The sequence below is a fragment of the Pistacia vera genome, unplaced genomic scaffold (assembly GCF_008641045.1).
Source record: "Pistacia vera cultivar Batoury unplaced genomic scaffold, PisVer_v2 Contig1282, whole genome shotgun sequence".
Taxonomy (NCBI): Eukaryota; Viridiplantae; Streptophyta; class Magnoliopsida; order Sapindales; family Anacardiaceae; genus Pistacia; species Pistacia vera.
In genome coordinates this window covers 50,926-62,143 of record NW_022195338.1, presented here as the reverse complement: position 1 = coordinate 62,143, position 11,218 = coordinate 50,926, and the positions used below count along the sequence as shown (strand labels likewise).

At 36.9% G+C, this 11,218-nt stretch overlaps 1 pseudogene; it reads right to left on the bottom strand.

Moving 5' to 3' along the window:
* Nucleotides 1–2,586: 2,586 nt before the first annotated feature.
* Nucleotides 2,587–10,167, bottom strand: LOC116121788 (annotated as a pseudogene).
* Nucleotides 10,168–11,218: the final 1,051 nt, after the last annotated feature.

Genomic DNA, 11,218 nt, shown 5'->3' with positions numbered 1-11,218 from the left:
ATGGTGACTGGTGATTCTGTGTGGACTACAGACCTTTGAATAAGATTACAGTGCCCGACAAATTTCCAATACTGACGGTTGACGAATTATTTGATGAATTGGGACGGGCTTCGGTGTTCACTAAACTAGATCTTAAATCGGGTTACCATCAGATTCGGGTCAAGGAAGAAGACACTTACAAGACTGCTTTCCACACCCATGAAGGCCACTACGAGTTTCTGGTAATGCCCTTCGGACTATCAAATGCTCCTTCAACCTTCCAAGCCCTCATGAATGATATTTTCAAGCCATATTTGCAGCGGTTCCTACTGGTTTTCTTCGACGACATCTTGGTTTATAGCCCAGATATCACAGCCCACGAAGGCCACCTAAGTCTCACTTTTCAAACCTTGAAGCAGCATCAGTTGGTAGTGAACCAAAAAAAGTGCACATTCACCCAATCACGGCTATAATATTTGGGCCACATAATTTCCTCAGAGGGAGTGGCAGTTGACCTAGTGAAGATTGAATGTATTATAGCATGGTCGACACCTAAAGACATCAAGGCCTTAAGGGGATTCCTCGGATTGACTGGGTATTACCGAAAGTTTGTTAAGGGATATGGCACACTAGCAAAACCTCTCACCGCGCTACTTTGCAAAAATTCCTTTTGTTGGACTGAATCCTCACAAACTGTATTCAATGAGATAAAAAGGGTAATGACTATGGTATCGGTTCTTGCTATGCCTGATTTTACTAAGACTTTTATTGTTGAAACAGATGCTTCGGGATTAGGTTTGGGAGCAATTCTGATGCAAGAAGGCCGACCAATAGCCTTCATCAGTCAAGGCCTGTCACTAAGGTCACAAGCCAAGTCCGTTTATGAATGGGAGCTGATGGCAATTGTTTTCACAGTCTAGAAGTGGAAGCACTCCTTCTAGGTAGACATTTCATCATCTGAACGAACCAGCGTAGCCTCCGTTACTTGAATGACCAAAGATTACATGGGGAAGAGCAACAAAAATGGATAATCAAACCATTGGGGCTGGACTATGATATACAGTATAAACCGGGGTTAGAAAATAGAGCCGCAGATGCCTTATCCAGACGAACTGATAGGGTGGAATGCAACTGATACGTTTACAAGTCCTAAAACACTTGTAAACATGAGTGGACAAGGAATTACAAGTCCTAAAACACTTGCTAATTCGATTGAATCAAAGAGTTTCATTCCAAGTCCTAAAACAGTTGGATTGTGGAGTGTGGAAAGCATTGGAGGAGATTCGACCCAAGCAAGTCCCAAGGGGAGAGAGAGAGCCCAAGCACTTCGGCCCAAACCTTTCCAAGTCCAAGCCCAACAAAGGAAGCTCAAGTCCACCAAGAGAGAAGCCCAAGTGTTGAAGTGAGCCCATTCGGCCCAATTCTCATTCCAAAGGGGAAAGTCCACTTGAACCCTTATTGGATCCATTTGCAAGATCTTCAAGGCCCAATCTCTTACACCCTTATTAGTAGACTTGATTAGGATCATTGATCAAGTTTTGGGCTAATAAAGTGAGTTTTTTCAACTAATGGGGTGGTTAAAGACATGAAACCCTAGAATTAGGGAATCATGTCCCTTTTTTGCATTAAATGGGTATGGCCTTAATTTTGATGGAAGGTTGTAATTTTGTGTAATATTTATTAATTTTCATTTTCCTTGTATTGTATTTGTTGATTACTCTTTTAACCTTGTAATTGCCTATATAAAGCAACTATTTCTCATGTGAGAGTAGTTCATGAATATCAAAAAACTTGGTTTAACCATTGAGAGAATTTGTGTTCTTATTGAGATTTCTTTATCCAAGTTTGGCAAGGAGATTTGGTGGTGAATCGATTCAAGTGGTGGAGAGTCCTTTATGCTTGAAGTGTTCATTCTTGTCTTAACCTAAAAATTGCAAGTAAGTGTGACATTGCTTCCATTTGGTTGGCCGAATTTGAGCTTGAGGTAGGCATATTTTTGTGTTGTTTGTTGTTGCAAATTGGTTGGATTTGGTCATTTGGTATCAGAGCTTAGGTTATGAATGGACAAGATTGATTTAGGATTGATGAATGAAGGTGGCCGGATTGGAGTCTACATTGCGGATTTGAAGTTCTTTGGCCTAAGTGTTTTCAAAACTTCTCTTTGTTACAAGTGAATGAACAAATTTTCTCTCTCATCAAACCATATTCCCCAACAAATCCCTTACCACTTGTTCCCTTCTAACCAAACCCATTGCCACTCACCCAAACCCTAACCAATTCCCTCCAAAGTCAACTAAACCATTTCTTTACAACCAAACCTTAAACCCTAAACACAAACCCTAAACCCTAAACCAATGATCCAAATCCAACAATTTGCAACAACAAACAACACAAAATATGTCTAAACTCAAGCTCAAATTCGGCCAAACACAAATGGAAGAATGTCACACTTACTTGCAATTTTTAGGTTAAGACAAGAATGACACTTCAAGCATAGGAATTCTCCACCAACTTGAATCGATTACCACAAATCTCTTGCCAAGACTTGGATAAAAAAATTTCAATAAGACACAAAGTTCTCTAATGGTAAAACAAGTTTTTGATATTTCATGAACTACTCTAATGAGAAATAGTTGCTTTATAGGCAATTACAAGGTTAAAAGAGTAATCAACAAAAAATACAAGGAAAATGAAAATTAATAAATATACACAAAAATTACAAGCCTTCCATTCAAAATTAAGGTCATACCCATTTAATGCAAAAAAGGGACAGATTCCCTAATCTAGGGTTCATGTCTTTAACCACCCATTGTTGAAAAAACTCACTTTATAGCCCAAAACTTGATCAATGCTCTAATCAAGTCTACTAATAGGGTGTAAGAGATTGGGCCTTGAAGATCTTGCAAAGGATCCAATAAGGGTTCAAGTGGACTTTCCCCTGAATGAGAATTGGGCCGAATGGGATCACTCAACACTTGGGCTTCTCTCTTGGTGGACTTGAGCTTCCTTTGTTGGGCTTGGACTTGGAATGGTTTGGGCCGAAGTGCTTGGGCTCTCTCTCCCCTTGGGACTTGCTTGGGCTGAATCTCCTCCAATGCTTTCCACACTCCACAATCCAAGTGTTTTAGGACTTGGAATGAAACTCTTTGATTCAACCGAATTAGCAAGTGTTTTAGGACTTGTAATTCCTTGTCCACTCATGTTTACAAGTGTTTTAGGACTTGTAATTCCTTGTCCACTCATGTTTACAAGTGTTTTAGGACTTGTAAACGTATCACTATCAGTCCATAAGCGAACCTCTTTGTAGGAGCTTAAAACATATCCACTAGAAAGTAGAGCAAATGTAGCTATCAGAGAGGGATTTCTTTTTGAGATCATTATGCTCAGACCGGTACCCAGCTTCAAAAACAAACAGTACAGAACATTAACCTCAAGCAAAAAATGTATCAAGCAAAAATTCATTCATACATTATGGAACAAATGTATTAAAAATAAAGCCCAGGTGAGATCCAGCTAGGTAATTGGAAGGGCTAATATTTCTTCATGCATGAATAATACCATCACAGCATGCAGTATTATGCAGTATTATATGACAATGTATACCTAAAGACATAAGCTCGTATTGGGTTTAGTCCACTCCATCTCTACCATTACATGCAACATAACTACATAAGATATCCAACAAGACAAAGATACATGTTTACAAATCTAACATAAGTTTGTACAGGTTGTCTTGTTACCAGTTGCAACCTCCTTTATCTATATCTTAGGTTGGATTGGGTTAAGCATGAAGTAAAGACCAGAACAGGTCATGTTATGTTCTCAAGTAATACAAACAATATAAACTAAAAATTTGGTTCAGTTTGGTCCTTCAGGTGAAGCATGACACCCTTCACCTCCCCTCACCCCACCAAAAAAATAATAATTAAATAATTAAAATGTCAGCTTTCAATTAAAAAGGCTATTCAAATACAATTATTTCATATCCATGGTTTTATGTCATTCCAGATAATCACGAATTACTTCAAAAATCTTCAAGTTAAATATTGACAATGGACTGATACAGAGAAGTCTTTATTCACCCAAAACCTTTCTTTTCTTTACAGACTACAATTTGCTCTTATTTTCACCTTTATGCACCACAGCCCTACAAATTTGATAATGTTTGAGAATGAAGTACAGTTTTCCCACATATAATAAAAATAAATAAAGTTGGGGTTAATATCTATATCCCTAACTCACATGATCTCAGATTATTTCAACCACCTGAAAAAATATTATAAAAGTCTAAAAATGTTTAGGTTCTAACTCCGAAGTAACTAATTCTCCGTTCAAAAAGCTTTATTTGTAATTTTAATTTCAGAAGAGCCTAAAGAGCAAAAATCATTCAATTAACAGGAATCATTCATATACTGACACACTAATACAACTTCTATTCTAGAGAAAACAAATTTTTAGTTTGACATGCATACCAGATCTGCAATACTTCCAACACATTCTCCTTTAGCAGTGACATCCCCAATATTTTCCCCTTTAGCAAAGGCTTTGTAAATTGGTGTACGAGTTGACGTTGATGTTACAGCTGCCACATTCTGTAAGCAAAGAATGAGTAAGAAGCAGTAAAACTGACTCAACAACCAACTTATGATGTAAGAACACCATCATACCTTAGCAACATTAGCAGCAGAAGCCAAAGGAAGAAATAGATGAGGCACAGCCGCAGTTGCCAATTCAACCCCAGCACCCAACTCCATAAGAAGATCACCAGCAAATCGAAGCTAGAATACATATAAAGTTAGAAAATTTATGGGGAAAAATAAAAAGCAGAATTTACCATGACCAGAAGCAATTTACCTGTTAAAAATCACAATCAAATTTCTTTCCTTGTCGAGCAAAAATCATTTTTCCAATTCGCCCAGCACCATCCTGCAAATATGACATAACTTTAATTCTAAAATTATTTTTCCACGTTCACCTTTTTATGAAACCATATGCAATCTCAGAAGATGAAAAGATTGTAAAGCAATCAAATTAGGAAGACAGTAAAGAACAGTTATTGGAGAACACCACAGAGTGGGGAAAAGGCCCCGACTAGGGTTAGGGCCCCAGGAATGTCCCATCGCATGTCAAATGTGTAAGTTATTTTACAATAGAACAGAACCAAGATAGAATGCTTTCTGTGATCTTTTTCCTCACTTTACAAACTTTCGTCAAGGCATAATGCTTCTATTTCTAATACAGCAGCTTCTCCCTTCCCATTGAGGGTGAAATCTCAAGTTTAAAAATATTGCAGATCTTCTATGCATGTCATGACATGCTTCATATTGAAGCCACAAGATATGCCTATCTCCTAACAGGTGCACTATGTGTGAAAAGGTTAGACTACCTATTCTTGCAATGCTTTGTCGCTACACAATTGAGGAATAATCTTGTTTCTCCCTCTAATCTATGTTGGTCTACTCTTTTTTGTTGTATTTTTACCCTCTCCGAAAAGGGGAAAAAAAACTTTGGTGGGTAATAAAAAAGAGTTAAAGAGTTTTATGGGGCTGTTCTATTATAGCTATCTATCAGGTCATTTTGACAGAAAGAAATAGAATAATTTTTCAAGACAAAAAAGGAGATGAGTTTGAATTTTCATGGGACAAAGCTAAGTTTCAAGCTTCTCTTTGGGGCTTTTATATCATTTAAACTTTGAGATATGCCTTCTTTTTTTTTTTTTTTTTGGCTTCACAATTGGGAGGCAGCAATCAATCCATTGAAGTCATTTCCTCATAGTGACTTTGCTGATTTCAGGACTCTCAGATGATGTCCTGATCTCTTAATTTTGAACATTTTTGTTTTTATAAGGTTGTCCTAATCTATATATTTATATATACAAACGACAGTTTGTTCACTGCTTTGTAAATCCTTCTTCAATCAATTTAAGATTTCCTGAGTTACATATCAAATAAAAGAAAAGGACACGTAGAACTGAAGGAAATATGTAATATAGTAGAAAGATAGAGTTGCATAAGTAGCAGTGGCACTGGCCATCTTATGATATATTTTTCTGACAGCAGTAGCACAAGTCTAACAAAGCATTGTCTTCCTACAATTAATAGCTCGTTCAATTCTTACATGAGAATATGTCAAATTGGTTACTGAAAATGCTAAAGATACGTACCTTGATAATCCAATTAATAGCAACAGCCCCAGGAGTAGCTCTATTTCTGGAGACACCAACAGAACTCAAACGGGTCTGAGTAGTGAAAACACCAATTGCTCCACTGAAGAAGTGCTACAATCAAATATGATAATAGTTTATTTATCAATTTTGATAGTACTGAGATAATCAATATCTACAAGCAAGAATTATCATCATCATCATCATATGAGACATAACACATTCTAAAAATTTGAGAAAAACTCCTCCAACCCTTCAACTCCCCACTTATACTATTGTTCATAAAAATAAATAAATAATACCTTTAAAGCCCTCCATTTCATGTATAGAAGGGGTAACACTATCAAGGAAACCATCCGGTACCACATAGGATATTATGAATGACATCAATTTCCTGCACAACAAATTCAATAGATAAACACAAGCACAACACAACTTAACTCATAAGAAAGGACTTATAACCATCCTCTTAATTTTCATTCAAAGACACAATCCAACGTTAACATAAATTATTCTATCTCTCAGCTAAAAGAACAATGATCTATATAATGATCAAAATCGGATATCGATACTCCTTAGGCATTAAGCTAAAGGCAAATGACACAAAATCAAGTATCAATATTTTGCATCATCAGTTCAAAGAGGAACTGCTATGTTGCTGGCCCGATAAACCCAACAACATTACTGAGCTTGGGGCATTCTTCCTTACTAGTACTATCCCATAATGGGACAACAAGGTCACACTAGTTACCAGTCTAGTAAACTTAAACGCTGAGCTAAAAAGCACACTACCAATATGTGTCAGTCCAACTCTAAGCTGATAACATTATCATACCAGTAACAAATTCTTAAGGCGCCAGTAACATTACCAGACCGATAAATACAGTTAAAATAACATCATTTCTATTATGTTACCACCAATATGACAAAAACAAGTTCTTGTTATAATTCATACATTAGCACTAATTTCATCTCACTATACACTGTTGATTCCAGTACAATTAGAAGACAAAATAAAAATACTTTTACGACAAAGCTAAGGACACCGAAAAATTTGCACCGAAAATGTGTACCGGCCTACGTGTACGCGTGACTCGAATTTTTTATGAATATTTTTCTAGTGAACGACCGTCCATCAAATATGGACGGCCGTCCACTTACATGGACTCTCATCTATTTTATATGGACGAAGGTCCATTTGCTACCGACGGGTGTCCCTATTTAAAGGACGCTAGTTCACAAATAAAATACAATAAAAAAATTTTATAAACATTAGGGACGGCCGTCCACCAATTGTGGACGACCGTCCCTTCATTTTGGATGAGCGTCCGCAAATAAGGGACGTCTTTCTTTAACCAAAATATGAAAATAAAAAACTTTGGGGACGACCGTCCATAAATTTTGGACGGCCGTCCCTTACGTTTGGACAGGCGTCCATTAGGAATTGACGCCCGTCCCTTACGTTTGGACGGGCATCCATTCTGTCCATACTTTTATTAAAAAAAAAAAAAAAAAAAAAAAAAAAAAAAAAATTCTAAACTACCTCTTCTTCTTCGCTCTTCTTCTTCGTCTTCGTTCCCCATCTCCTCTCTTTTTCTTCGTCTTCATTCCCCATCTCGTCTCTTCTTCTTGTCCAGTGTTATTCTAAGAATAATGCAAATAGTAACCGTTACGAAGTTCGCTTCCTATAAGAGTGTCTGTCAACTTTAAAAAAATATTATTGAAAGTTCTACATTCTTGGAAGCTCGCTTCACGTACTGGGAATCCAGAATAACAATTTCCGATAAGTCCAGTTTGACTTCTTCTTTGTCCATTAAGATTTGTTCTGTTTCTCTTTTTGAATAAATCACTGAAGTATAAATACATTTATACGAAGTTTATGGAATTCTTTTTAAAACTTCAACAGTCAAGTATCCCAACAACATCAAGACCTTTAAGGTGGATATGTTTGATCCACGAGAGGCTATTGTAGATTTTGGGTACTTTCTGGGAAAGGAAACAAAGTGTATTGAAGGCATTGTCAATGATACTGAAAAAAGCTCATCGCATGGATTCTGAGAAACACATGTAGATACTCTGAAGAAACTGCTAAAGGTGAGGGAAAACTTATATTTGTCATTATTGGAATATGGAATTATTTGTAGCTACTAATGGTTTGAGCCTCCGCAAATTTCAGGAAAATGGAATTCCATCGACATCGTAGACTTTGAGGTATATCCCATTGACCCAGAAGATGCCTTTATAGCGTTTATTTTCTTGGTGAAAGAACAAACTCATTTTCTAAAGAGTAAAAGCTTTGATGCCAATGTTATAAATCTTGCATGTTTGCTGAGAAAAGCGATGCAAGATAATGGACGGGCAGTGGCGAATACTGATCAATATATACCGTATAAGAATTAAGTGATCATCAAGTAGATACTCGGAATTTATATTAATATATTACAGAAATTTGATTAAATAAAAACACCCACCATTCAACATCTAAGTTACTCCCGGCGGAATAGGATATATTACTAAGTAACCTGCAGCTATTACATGTAGTCCAAAAACATATGTAAATGAAGTATATAATGGATTCGCCTGGCACTTCTAGCTAGTTTATCGGGCATCGCATCAGTGATATGTTTGATATATAATTTTGAATTTTATTAGAGAATGGGTATGGGTGAATTCAGTTGGAATGACTGAATAATATCAGCGTCTGGCAAGCTTAGAGGAGGCAGAGAGTAATGACTGTAAGTAGAGCTTCCACTTCTCATCTCTTGCATGTTCAGTAATGCTGCAACAGTATTCCTAAATATACCTTATACCGGAAATTGTTATTCTGGATTCCCAGTACTTGGAGCGAGCTTCCAAGAATGCAGAACTTTCAATAATATTTTTCCAAAGTTGACAGACACTCTTATAGGAAGCAAGTTTCGTAACGGTTACTATCTGCATTACTCTTAGAATAACACTAGACAAGAAGAAGAGAGGAGATGGGGAATGAAGAAGAAGAAAAAGAGAGGAGATGGGGAATGAAGACGAAGAAGAAGAGTGAAGAAGATGAGGTAGTTTAGAATTTTTTTTCTTTTTTTTTTTTAAAGTATGGACGTCCAAACGTAAGGGATGGGCATCAATTCCTAATGGACGCCCGTCCAAACGTAAGGGACGGCCGTCCAAAATTTATGGACGGTCGTCCCCAAAGTTTTTTTTTTTTTTATTTTCATATTTTGGTTAAGGACAGGCGTCCCTTATTTGCGGACGCCCGTCCAAAATGAAGAGACGGCCGTCCACAATTGGTGAACGGCCGTCCCTAATGTTTATAAAAAAAATTTATTGTATTTTATTTATGGACGGGCGTCCGTAGCAAATGGAACCCCGTCCATATAAAATGGACGGGAGTCCATGTGAGTGAACGGCCGTCCATATTTGATGGACGGCCGTTCACTAGAAAAATATTCATAAAAAATTCAAGTCATGCGTACACGTAGGCCTGTACACATTTTCGGTGCAAATTTTTCGGTGTCCGTAGCTTTGTTGATACTTTTATAGTTCACATTTCATTACCAATTTTATCTTACTAAACACATTTGATTCCAGCACTGCAATACTCAGAGTAACATTAAAAAAATATACATGAATAAAAAACTATATTTAAATTTAAAAGAGAGAGAGAGAGAGAGAGGAAACTGACCTCAGCGGGAGCTTGAGGACTCTGCAAAGAAACAGCACGAATAGAATTCCTATTAAACTTTCCAGCACCGTCTTTTTTCCGCCACGTAGTTCCATCTCCGACCGTCGATTTCCTCTGCACAGATCAACCTCAAGCTCGACTCAACAAACTGCTGTCCTTCAACCAATCCAAACGACGACGACCTCGCATCATCCACAACAACGGCCGCCTCGCCGATCGGCGCACTCGACGTCGCCAGATTCGCGCTGATACGCATTGTCTCGCGCAAGAGCAGACGCGCGTCCTGTGTCGCGGACGCCGCCGGAGCCGAGTTTGGCGACTGCTTGAGCTTGATTGGCGGAGTCGTCATTGAGAATAATAATAATCAAGAATGTGATTGTGAGTTTGTTTTTGTTTTAGTTTTGAATTTTTTTATCTGTGCAAGGAAGTGAAATGAGGGATATTTACAGGGGAATTGGGCCTGGGAAATAACGAAAATGGAGACTAAGAACTAAGTAAAGACAGGGAGGGGCGGAATAAAGGGGAATTTTTGTTTTAGTTTTAGTTTCAGTTTTTTTGAATATTTGGTTTGGGGTTTTAATTGTTTTAGGCCGTGTTTGTTTTGTGACAAACTCTCTATCTGTTTATTTGACTTTGTTTGTTTGGTAAATTGGATATCTTTTACATCAAGCCTTCGATTCTTAGGATCTTATCATTCTTATTCTTAAAAATTGTGTTAAATAATACAATCTGCCTTTGAGATTTTTAAATATTACTTGGGTTCTTTCATAATAAATCTGGTGCGTAGGGCCTTTTGTAAACGTGACCATAACCCCCCTCGGTGCTGATAAAATGAAACTCTAGTTCTCGTGTGTTTGTCATTTTTTGTTGTAAGCACTCATTAGTTTTAGAAATATTATTAGTTCAACTTTTAAATTTATCAATAATTTCATCAATTTATCCTCCAAAAAGTATATAAACCTCACAACATTATCACAAATTTTGGTAAAATCATCATTTCCTTAAAATTTAAACTGAATAGATTAACAATTAGTCAAAAATAAGAGTTAAGATTGTATTTCTAAAACCATCAGGTTTGACTATAAAAAAAGGCCAAACACACGTGGATTAGCATTAGATTTTCAAAACCAACAGGTGCTCATTACAAAAAGACCAAACACACGGGTGTTTACTAAAAAAACCCGACATTACTTCAATTGTGTAATATTGTTGAAATTAACCAAAAAAAAACCTAATACCTCTTATATTTTTTTTATGATTTGTTTAAATTTAATTAATTTATAGGGAGATTAGAGTACTCAAGGAGAGATGATCACAAATCTCAATATTTAGAGCTACAAAGATGTAGCTAAGGCATATGCTGTGTTTTCTGGCTTGTGCTTTTGGGCATCATTAAATTG